The sequence below is a fragment of the Ornithorhynchus anatinus genome, chromosome 6 (assembly GCF_004115215.2).
Source record: "Ornithorhynchus anatinus isolate Pmale09 chromosome 6, mOrnAna1.pri.v4, whole genome shotgun sequence".
Classification (NCBI taxonomy): Eukaryota; Metazoa; Chordata; class Mammalia; order Monotremata; family Ornithorhynchidae; genus Ornithorhynchus; species Ornithorhynchus anatinus.
In genome coordinates, this window is record NC_041733.1 from 8,096,656 (window position 1) to 8,109,556 (window position 12,901).

Consider the following 12,901-nt stretch of genomic DNA (forward strand, 5'->3'; position numbering starts at 1 on the left):
GGGAGCCATTAGGCGTTCTGTCAGGGTTCTTCCTCTGGGTTCTTATTTCCTTTCCGAGGTGAGCTACCCTCTCTCACCATCTAACCTTCGGATGATCGTGCCCAGAAAGAACTACATGCATATTGGTCCCCACCCCTCGATCGTAATCTTTAGACCCAGGGTTTGCAAAGAGCAAACAGGACAAGCTTCTCTCTGCTCATTTTACCTCCACATTCTTGCACTAGCTTAGCCCGAGAAGGTGCCAACATTTTGAACTCTGAAAGGGAGGTGTTTCTTCAATAACAGTGTACCAGGTGGATCCAGGCAGTAAGGGAGGTAAACCAATCAATCGGTGGTATTTATTGAGCACTTACCTTTCACAGACCACACTACTAATTGCTTGAGAGATGAAAATACTGTAAAGTCGTTAAATATGATCTCTGCCAACAGGGAGAGAAGCAGCATGTCCTAGTTTAAAGAACACCAGGGCCGGGAGGCAGGGGACCGCAGTGTTAATGTCAGCTCTGTCACTGGTCTGCTGCGAGAGCTTAGACAAGTCACTTAACTTCACTGTGTCTCGGTTACCTTATCTGTAAAATGGGGATTAAGACTGTGAGCCTGCCTTGGGACAGGGTTTGTGTCCAACCTGATTATCGTGTATCTAACCCAGTGCTTAGTACAGCGCCTGGCACATAGAAAGTGTTTAACGAATATTATTTAATAAAAGGATCTTACAGACTCTCTTTTTATGTGTCCTTCCTGACCCAGATAAGGGAGTTATAGGGGCATCATAGCTTCCCTGTTCCTGGCTTCCTGACAATAATTATAAGCCCAGGTTGATGCGCTACAAAGGCTGGCTTTTAAAAAACAGAATTGTAACTTGTCCTAAGTCATCCCCACTTAGACTGGGCTACTTCAGTGTCTCATCACTCAGAAACCACGGCATCACGTGTAAAATGTGAGCTAGCTGGGAGTGGAACATATCACAAGGTTATTCGGATGGATAATAATAATTACGATATTGTTAGGATTATACTTATTATGTGCTTACTATATGTCAACCACTGTACCAAGAGCTGGGAAAGATACAAGATAATCAGGTCCCATAGAGGCTCACAGCAGAAGTAGGAGGGAGAGCGAGTATTGAATCCTAATTTTGCAAATAGAGGGGACTGAGACCCAGGGGAGGGAAGTGACTTTACCAAGGCCACACAGGAGACCAGGGGCAGATCTAAGATCTGACGCCCTCTGACCCCCAGGCCTGGGCTCTTTCCATTAAGTCATGCTGCTTCTCCTATGGGGAAGATTGAAGGTGGTGCTCAGAGACAGGTGGTTGATGCACTTGTTTTGGAGAGCTCTTTTCTCATCAGAGCAGTACCTCATTTAGTGTGGCTCAGAAAAGAGCCCGGGCTTACGAGTCAAAGGTCATGGGTTCGAATTCCAGATCTTCCACTTGTCAGCTGTGTGACTGTGAGCAAGTCACTTAACTTCTCTGTACCTCAGTTCCCTCATCTGTAAAATGGGGATTAAGACTGTGAGCCTCACGTGGGACAACCTGATGACCCTGTATCTACCCCAGCCCTTAGAACAGTGCTCTGCACATAGTAAGCACTTAACAAATACCAACATTATTATTATTATTGTTAATTTGGGGGTAGTTTTGCAGTGAGACAAGTACTGGGATCCAGGCTTGTGAATCTACCCAGTAGAAACCTGGTAAAATGTCCTGTCCCTTAAAACAGTTTCCTTAGCCAACTCTGATGCTGCTTTAATTTTCTTTTCTGTCTCAATGTAAGCTCATTGTGGGCAGGAATGAGTTTGTCTATTGTTCTATTGTATTTTCCCAATAAATCAGTGGCATTTATTTATTTTTGGTCTTTGCGAAGCACTTACTATATGCTAACCAATGTACTAAGCGCTGAGGCATATGCAAGCTAATCAGGTTGGTCACAGTCCCTGTCCCACATGGGACTCACAGTTTTAATCCGCATTTTGCAGAGGAAGTCACCGAGGCACAGAGAAGTGAAGTGATTTGCCCAAGATCACACAGGAGACAAGTGAGAGAGTGAGAAGCAGTGTGGTTTAGTGGAAAGAGCCCAGGCATGGGAGTCAGAGGGTCTTGGATTCTAATCATGACTCTGCCACTTGTCAGCTCAGGGACTATGGGCAAGTCTCTTAACTTCCCTGTACCTCAGTTACCTCATCTGTAAAATGGAGATTGAGACTGTGAGCCCCATGTGGGACAACCTGATTACCTTGTATCTATCCGAGTGCTTAGAACAGTGCTGGGCACATAGGAAGTACTTAACAAATACCCACATTATTAAATGGTGGAGCTGGGATTAGAACCAAGGTCCTTCGGACTCACAGGCCTGGGCTCCTTCCACTAGACCTCGCTGATTCTTCCATGTTAATGCTCACTGCGTACAGAACACATTAGTAGGTGGTTGAGAGAATACAATACAACAGAGTTGGTAGACATATTCTCTTCCCACAAGGAGTTCACAGCCTCACTGTACAGATGACAAATGTACATATTTTTTTTTTAATGTAGCTGTTTTGGTTTGCTGTTTTGCTTTTTCCTTGCTTTAGGCAAGAAAGTGGACCTTTCGCATAAATGTCACAGTCAATGATGATTGACCCATTGGGGAAGAGCTCAATGTTGCTACTGCTGATGAGATTTCAGATCCATCCTCTCCTGTGACCACAGACTGCGTCCATTGCCTCACCACACATCTCTCAACGCTTGCCATTGTGCACAAAAGAGTGAGGATGACTCAGGGTAAATCATCACAGCTATTGTCAAATAAATTGAAGATCATGTACGGTTAATGATATCACATACCCTTCCTCTCTTACCCACCTCTATTAGAGTTGTGACCTCTGAATTTTTATGGATATAGTGTGTACGTGGACACCTTACATCACCCCCTTCTCTGACCTTGGCTTCACTGACACTGTCCTCTCCTGGATCTTCCCTATCCCTCTGGCTGCTTATTCTCAGTCTCTTTTCGGGCTCCTCCTCTGCCTCCCACCCCCTGTGTGAGTCCCTCAAGGTTCAGATCTGGGTCAGCTTCTATTCTCCATCTACACCCACAACCTTGAAGAACTCATTCACTCCCACTCCCATTACCATCTCGATGTGGATGATCCCCAAATCTACATCTTCAGCCCTGAGCTCTCTCCTTCTTTGCAGTCTCGCATTTCCTCCTTCAAGACATCTCTGTTTGGTCGTCTCACCAACACCTCAAACTTAAATGTCCAAAACAAAACTCCTTATCTTCCCACCCATACTCTGTCCTCCCCTTTGACTTTCCTGTCACCGTAGAAGCACCGCCATGCTTCTTTCCTCATAGGTCTGCAACCTTGGCGTTTTCCTCCATTCATCTCTCTCATTCAACTCACATATTCAATCTGTCACTAAGTCCTGTCAGCTCAACCTTCATGCCTTCACTAAAATCCATCCTTTCCTCTTCGTCCAAACTGCTAATAGATTAGTACAAGCACTTGTTATATCCCACCTTGATTTCTTCATCAGCCTCCTTTCTGACCTCCCTTTCTCCTGTTTCTCCCCATTCTAGTGAATATTTCACTATGCTGTCCAGATCATTTTTCTTCAAAAACATTCAGTCCACGTTTTTCCACTCTTCATGAGCCTCCAGTGGTTGCACAGAGAGGGCTCAGAGGAAATTTTCTCTCATTCTTTCCCGTGGTCTTCTAGATTCTGGCCCCTCTTCCTGGATCCTCTGATTCTTGAAGCCTGAGGTCTCCTTTCTTAGCCTGAAGTCTCAGCTGTCTCTCTGCTTCCTGAAGTCCCCTCTCATAGGGTCTTGGCTCTGAGTACTCCCAAACCTTTCTCCCGGGCCTTCTCAAGGAAATTCTGGCTTTCTTCTTGCTCCCTGACTCAGCAACCTCTGATTCTCATCTCTAATAAGGCTACCTTGGTTTCCCTTCATAAACAGGCGGGATTGAATTTATGCAACAGGAAGACTCCTTTCCTTCTCAGAGTCTGGCCAAATGGCACAAAACTGGGATTTTATAAGGATATAAGAAAAGAGAAGCGGGGTGGACCAGTGGATAGAGCACGAGCCTGAGAATCAGAAGGACCTGGGCTCTAATCCTGACTCCACCCATCATTTTCTGTGTGACCTTGGGCAAGTCACTTCACTTCTCTGTGCCTCAATTACCTCATCTGTAAAATGAGGATTAAGACTGAGACCCTCACTGGGGACAGAGACTATATCCAAGCAGATTATCTTGTGCCTGGCACCTAATAAGTGCTTAATAAACAACATTGAAAAAAAAGGATCCCCAATATTTATCAAAATTTCTCTATAACTGCACCCACTTACCACATATTCTCCCCATGCCTGCATCACTAAGAAATAGGTTAGGTGCTTCGGGAGAGATATTCCACTTTAAGCCTCTAGGCGCCATTGCTTAATTTGTAGCAGTAACTCAAGAGAAACTAAATTAACTCTACGGTACCTAATGAAATTCCAGACACAGTCATTTTTTCACACCGGGAGATTCTGATGGATTGAGTAACAACCATAAGCCAGGCCTTTTCACGCGTTGCTCTTCTAAGATGCAATCTGTAAAAGGGTGCATGGTACCTGCAAAATGAATCCAGCTTTAAAGAAATCACTCACTACATTGGTTCCACATGCCAAGTGAGGTAAACCTGCTGCCTTTGGGGGTCAACGGCCCAAACCCATGCCCCAAGATCACAGCCTTCCCCACTTTCAACGCTTTTTGTTGTATTTACTCTTCCAAGTGCTTAGTACAGTGCTCTGCACACAGTAAACGCTCAATTGACTGAATGACTCTCAAGATTTGTTCATCAAAAGTCCCCTAAATCCCAAAGATTTGGGGAAAACTTCCTCTCTGCTTCCTGCTTGACAGATTGGGGGAACCTATACTATCTAAACCTTATCTGGGCTTAGTGGAACCCATTTGTCCTCTTCATACGGGGCCTTGAGCCGAATCTGGGGAGAGCTGAGAAACCTCACCTTGTAGACTTGAGGAGACACCGCAGGAGCTTTTAGAACATTCAGAACCCGTCACCCGATTCTAAGGAAACGCTCGCTGTCCGGCGAAATCAGATTTCCATCTTTCAAAGGAGGCATTAACATTCCTTCGCCGACATCCTCCTCTCTCAAATATTACCTCAGATTAATTGGCACTGGATAAAAGAAGTTACTGTGTGCACAATGGTAACCATGGTATCCTTCATACTATCTGCACAATGCATACAAAATCGTTCCTCAGAAAAACATAATTAGAATGTAACAGTAATAAGCCTCTCTTGAAACATCACAATTGTGTGAAATGCACACACTCGACGTGTAGATTCTGCCTTAAGAAAAGAAAAAAAAAGCCAAAGCAGAGAATCAGACTACCTTCACCCAGAAGCTTCATCACCCCCCAAGTCGACTGCAAAATAGTTTACCATTCGACCTGCAAAATCTTCGACATCCTCCCTCAGGTTTTTTGTTTTGTTTCGAGACCAAAAGGTGGCACTGTTCTATTTATGATGAATTTGGCGTAAAGTCGATGACATTAGAGTCCGTCTGCAATGTTCTACAGCAGAGTTAGCAAACCGTGCATCATTAACCATCCCGCTAAGCTGGCCCTAATATCAGGAGGATCATACCTCCAGCTTCCGTGGTGTGACTCATTAAAAAACTGTTGTAAATAAGATCCTTATAGAAAAGCAGATCAGCAGGCTTGACCTGCAATCCCACCTAAAAAGTAAACTACATCCAGGTGGTTGAACTGTAGCTGAGGAGAATTTCTAATCTACTTGCCCCACAAAAGATGGAGGGTCCCCTGCAGCAGATCTATGTTCTCACTGAATACTATCCAGGCTTTTGTCGAAGCAGCTTTCAAGGTGATTTATCTCCAGGAGCGGGGCCTGGAATGTTAACCTATTCACCTGGACCAGCAGCTAAAACCCCATCTAAAATCGTTAAGGGAATTGGATTTAATTGACTTCCGAGGGTCCTGTTAAAAAGCGAGACAGGTGTCTTCTTCCGAGACCAATTAGCCAAAATGACAACTCCCCAAGCCCTCACCCCAGACGGAGGCTCCATCCCGAAAGTCTTATCCACAGAAATGCCATTGTATTCAAAACAGAGGAACAAAAGTAACAGGCACCAAACCTGAAAAGAAAAGGGGAGGTGGCCACCATTTTCAAAGTGAGCAAGAGGGGGTGGAGAAGAGAAAGGACTAATATGGATATAGGACTATAACATCTTGCAAGTAATTACTGTATTTCAGCTAGACAATAAGAGGTGATTCAATAATGATTTCAGGTTATGCCATGGGGATATAATAATAATGTTGGTATTTGTTAAGAACTTACTATGTGCAGAGCACTGTTCTAAGCACTCGATTAGATACAGGGTAATCAGGTTGTCCCACTTGAGGCTCACAGTCTTCATCCCCATTTTACAGATGGGGAAACCGAGGCAGAGAAGTTAAGTGACTTGCCCACAGTCACACAGCTGACAAGCGGCAGAGCCGGGATTCGAACCCATGACATCTGACTCCCAAGCCCGGGCTCTTTCCACTGAGCCACATTGCTTCTCTAAATAATGGCATTGGTTAAGCGCTTCCTATGTACAGAGCAATGTTCTAAATGCTAGGGTAGATACAGGGTAATCAGGTTGTCCCATGTGAGACTCATAGTCTTAATTCCCATTTTACAGATGAGGGAACCGAGGCAGAGAAGTTAAGTGACTTTCCCACAGTCACACAGCTGACAAGTGGCAGAGATGGGATATATAGGTATTTAGATGGGAAGCAGCATGGCATAGGGGATAGAGCATGGTCCTGGGAGTCAGGAGGTCATAAATTCTAATCCAGGCTCCACTGTATGCTTTGTAGCCTTGGGCAAGTCACTTCACTTCTCTGTGCCTCATTTACCTCATCTGTAAAATGGGGATTAAGACTGTGAGCCTTATGCCAGACAGGGACTATGTCCAACCCAATTTGTTGTTTGTTCCCCAGCACTTCGTGCTGTGCCTGGCACATAGTAAGCGCTTAACAGATACCATTATTATTATTATTATGTATACCAAGTCCTTTAACTATCGTTTTCAGAGTGAAAAGTACAAGATAATCAGGTCAGACACGGTCCTGAACTGTCAAGGGGCTCATAATCAAAGAGGTAGGGAAAGCAGGTCTCTTACCTCTATTTTAACTGAGATATAAGTTTTGTTCTTTGGCCATTAGTGTTCATTATTTAACTACTGGAAAGTTTTCACTAGGTGTTATCATTAATATTCATTCCTTTACTCGTTTTTTCGTGGGTGCCATTTTAGCACAAGAGCTAGAATATGGAGCGATAATTGACTCGGCTCTCTCATTCACCCCACATATCCAGTCAGTCACCAAAACCTGCCAGTCTCCCCTTCAAACCATCGCCAAGATCCGCCCTTTCCTCTCCATCCAAACGGTTACCACGTTAATCCAATCAGTTATCCTATCCCGACTGGGTTACTGCATCAGCTTCCTTTTTGATCTCCCAACCTCCTGCCTCTCCCCAGGCTATACTTCAGTCAGTCCCCAGTATATATGTCAGTCTATACTTCACTCTTCTGCCCGGATTATCTTTCTACAGAAACATTCTGGGCATGTCACCCCCTCTCCTCAAAAATCTCCAGTGGTTGCCTATCAACCTCCATATCAAGCAAAAACTCTTCACTATTGGCTTCAAAGCTGTCCATCCTCTTGCCCCCTGCTACCTCACTTCCCTTCTTGCCTTCTACAGCCCAGCCCGCACACTCAGCTGCTCTGCCGCTAACTTCCTCACTGTGCCTCGTTTCTGCCTATCCCTCTGTCGACTCCTGGCCCACGTCCTACCTCTGGTCTGGAATGCCCTCCTTCCTCAAATCCCCCAAACCAGCACACTTCCCATCTTCAAAGCCCTACTGAAAACTCACCTCCTCCAGGAGACCTTCCCAGACTTAGCCCCCCTTATCTTCTGCTCGTTCATGCCTCCCCATCGCCCCGACCCTCTCCCTCTGTTCTACCACCCACCCCCCTCCTCACAGTACTTGTGTATATATGTACATATTTATTATTCTATTCACTATATTAATGAGGTGAATTTATCTATACTTCTATTTATTTATATTGATGCTACTGATGCCTGTTTACTTATTTTGATATCTGTCTCCCCTCTTCTAGACTGTGAGTCCATGATTGGGCCGGGATTGTCTCTATTTGTTGCTAAATTGTACTTTCCAAGCACTTAGTACAGTGCTCTACACACAGTAAATGCTCAATAAATATGATTGAATGAATGAATGAATGAATATTAACTGCAATATTGCTAAATGCTTACTATGTGCTAAGCACTCTACTAAGTGGATTAAAACAGTAACATCAGAGAAGACAGTGCCTGTCCTACAGGGTGCTCACAGTGCAAGGGAGAGAGGAAACAGGTATTGAATCCCTTTTTTATAGATGAGAAAGCAGCGGCATAGAGAAGTTAAGTGGCTTGTCCAAGGTCACTCAGCAGGCAAGTGGTAGAGCAAGGATTAGAACCCAAATCCTTGGACTTCCAGGCCAGGGTTCTTTCCACTAAGCTACTCATGATGTCCCTGGGTCATCAAGGTTAACATGGGGACATTTAGACTATAAATTCCTTGAGGGAAGGAAATGCGTCTGCCAAATCTGTTGTATTTTACTTTTCCGAGTTCTCTGCACGCAGTAAGCACTCAATAAATATAATTAGTTGATCAGTCTAATTGCATCTCCCAGAAAACCTGCTGATCTTTATCCTGTTTTCTACTTCATCATCTAGGTATGCAACATTGAGTAGTAGACTGCCGATCTGGCAGACTTTGGTGACAGCATTAAGTTCTGGGTTGTTGGCATAAATATCTGGTCATATAGAATGCTTCCCAGGTAAAGTTGACAGATAACATCAATTTTATTCCAGCTTACTGTCAGTCCACAGCACTAGGCTAACTCAGAGAAGCAATTTATAATCAACCGTAAGTCTTCTTGTGTATGCGTTTCAAGAGCTCCGTTTCAGCTCACAGAAATTCTTGCATGATTGCTTTAAAGGCTTTCGATGTCACCTGCAGAGATGGAAGAGTTAAGTGGGGAATCAGATGCACATTATGACTCCAGTTTCCAGGTTCCTTGAAGCATCTTCAAACCTAGTGTCATAAAAGAGGATGGAGATTAGCTAGGGTTAGAGAAGAAATTTGTCTACTGGTGAACTTTACTATTAGTGATCTCTTCTTAAAGTACAAAGGACAGTTATCTGTTCCCCAGTAATACATTGGGGAGGTGGTGCTTCTCACACTGCTCTTTGAAAGCAAGAATGATGGAGCATGGCAAGTAGGGGGGAGGTATTTAAAGGGAGGAGGAGGAGTGGAATGAACTAAGACAAAGCCTTCAGAATGAAGCTGGGTGGAAGATGAAGGCTGCACCCTGGGTATCAGTATACTATGTTGAGGTAAACAAAGATGTCAAATTTAAGACACTAGATTATGCCATCCTGTAGCAGATAATAATTGTTATAATTAATTGTTCAGAGCTTACTACCGTCAGACACTTTATCAAGCACTAGAGTAGATGCAAGATAACAGAGTTAGACACAGTACCTGCCCCAAAGGGGGCTCCCAGCCTTAACCCCCATTTTACAGATGAGGAAAGTGAAGCACAGAGACTTGTCCAAGTCACACAGCAGACAAGTAACAGAGCCAGGATTGGAACCCAGATCCTTGGACTCCCAGGCCCATGATCTTTTCACTAGGAGAGACTGCTTCTTTTACAACATCTAGAATAGCACTTAGAGTGAAATCTAGGATACACAAAAGAGTTGAATAGCACACTGTGCATGACCTTCTGAGTTGTCTACACCCTTGGTTCAGTAACCTTTAAGCTCCTAATATTCACCCCACCTTGGACCCCAAAGCACGATATATTCAGAATTCATTTTAATGTCTGTCACTCCCCGCCTCCCTAAACTGAAAGGTCCTTTTGGTCAGGAAACATTCCTATCATCTCTGTTGTATTGTACTCTCCCAACCACTTAGTACAATGTTCTGCACCCAGTAAGCGCTCAATAAATGCCATTGATTCATTCATTAATTCATTCATTCAATCGTATTTATTGAGTGCTTACTATGTGCAGAGTACTGCAGAGCACTGACTGATCTGTTGACTGACTGCATGACGGATTTGGGTGGTATTCATAAAAATCTATATAATTAACAGATTATTTTGCAGTTGTTTTGTTTTTAGTTTTTTTTTTTTCCTGTTTTGATATGCTTTCACTATTCTTTCCTCAGACAAGGCACATATTATGGACAATTTGTTCCTTCGAAGACACTTGCCATATGGCTCACGGATGTGCATCACAAGACAATGAACAAATTGCAACCTCTCAGCCCAAAGCATCAGACTGCACTACCAACTGGCTGTCTCATCACCATTTGGAGTGGGGGAAGAGAGGGGCCTAATTCAGCAGATGTAAAGCCCCATGTTAGTATTTATAGCCTTGAATGAATTAACACCATTATAAATTGGAGTTGTTACATTAAAGTCGGGTGACAGTCCCCCACTCATGTTGGCTTCCACACTTTATGCAGTGATCTGGAAGGAAGGAAACAGTTCCTAGCTTCCTCGAGTGACTGTGTTGCAAGCTAATTTTCATTAACAATGCCCCTGATTTTGATGACACGTATTATATGCGTATCTTTTTTTTTTTTAATCTGCCCTCTATTCTTGGTATTATAAAGCTTGATTAGACAATTCGCTCTTTTCATTGTGTCAACTAATAAGACATCAGTTGGAAAAAAAAATTGGCAAAGCCAGTAGGATGTCTGAATATTAATATTGTAATACTCCCTCTGAATGGGAGATGTCTGTTAGGTCAGAAATTGAGTGGGAAGCTTGCCAGGATGGTTTAACTGCTCTCGAGGAGTGGCAAAATTCTCACAGCCAAGGCCTGCAGTTAGTCTCTTGAGGCAAACGGTAACAGTTGAGCATTATGCGAAGCCAAGATTTCCAAGTTACTCACAGAGATGCTGAGATGTAGTTACTGGGGTAGGCATGCCCTGCAGTTTCTTTACTGTGTGGATTTGATGAGACTAGCTCTAATTTTTAAGTTTGCGATGGTCTCATATCGCTCTTTAAAAAATATGGATTCGGCTTTGCTCCTAATGGTAAGTAATGGAGGAGTTCGCTTAACTGTACGGAGGCCTGCTTACTTGGAATTTGGCCATAAACTGATGAGTGTATCGGTGTGCTCATTCAGCCTACACTAATAAAATAATAGGTAAGTCTCAGCATGGCTGAATCGTATTATTAACATTGTAAACTCCAGTAGAGAAACAAACATGGATTACAGATTCTATAAAACCCAGGTTCTGTGCTCGTATATTATACGAAGGTAAATAATAATGACTACTATGAAGAAGGCTTAAATTAACTACTCTCTGTAGCATTCGTCATACTACTGGTGTGCTGGATGTCTGAGTGAGAAGTAATAATCTCCATGGGGATCGACCTTCACTGTGACCTTCACGATGAAGATGGACAGTGGGCAGTGAACAGAGTCAAGAGCCCTTTGCAATGGGAGGTAGACTGAATGACTGCACTGTCATCAGAACTTCTGGATTGCTGCTGCTCCTTGAGCCAATTCGGATCATTTTTATTATTTACTGAGCACAATATATTTTTATACGGCAAAGATCAAAAATGCAATCAGCTCAACAGCCAGCGTAATCCATATCATAGTATGCAGTATACTCATTTGGATTCTTCCCAACGCGGTACAATAGCATACCTGAAAATGAACAAACCCACCTTCTGATCTCCTTGAAAAGCTCCAGAGCATTTGTTTTATTTGGTGTTATTTTATTTGTCTCTATTTATATTGCACACAGAGGGTGGCTTAACGGAATTTTCATTATCGGTACCATTGCAAAAATCAGTAGCTTGCTAGCCTTATGATCCTGATTGCAATTTTTGTTGTATACATAACTTCATTATGTCCAATTTCTAATTCTAGCACATCTGGTCTTAACTCACCGTAGCAGTTCTCGCTGGTTCCCAAGAGGTTTCTAAGCTGTAACTACCCCCTTCAGGAATCACCCGAGACCGCACCGGGTCAGCCCGTGATTCCAGAACTTTCCCTAGACTGAACATGTCAAAGACTTCTGTAGGTCATGGGTAACTTTCCATTAAGCTGTGTGGAGTGTCTCCCAGAGTACCCCAACTTTTTTCAGTCATATTTATTGAGCACTTATTTTGTGCTAAGCACTGTACTAAGGACTTGGGAGAGTGAAATACCACAACGAATATACCGTCTAGAGAACAAACTCGCAGTCTAGATAACGAGCTCGCAGTGTCCACAGTGAGGGAGTAGGGAGGGCTGGCCACCCGGATGGAGCACTCAAACAGTGTTGTTTATAACAAAAATCACATTGAAAAAGGCATAAAGGATGTTGCTATAAACTGGAGTTAAATTAGGAAATTAGGACCCAAGTAAAGAATAATTTGTTCTACAGTTCCAAGATGATGTTGCTGACAGTGGGGCTGTATCCATAAAGAATATAACATTTAACAGAACATGGATGTCCAGGCCAAAGAAACACTAGTAAAGGGCAAAAGTGTGTAAAATAAAACTCGATCACTTAATTTCTATGTTTATCTCCAGTGGTATAAACATCCTTAGAATTCCAGGAAAATTACTCTAACCTTCCATTCTCATATGGTCTTCTCTCTGCCAGTCCTGTACTTGGCTGTAAACTCCCCTTAGAGTGTAAGCTCGCTGTGGGCAGGGGCAGGGAATGTGTCTGTCTACTGTTATATCACACTCTCCCCAGAGCTTAGTACAGTGCTCTGCACACAGTAAGTGATCGATAAATATGACTGACTGGCTGATTGTATC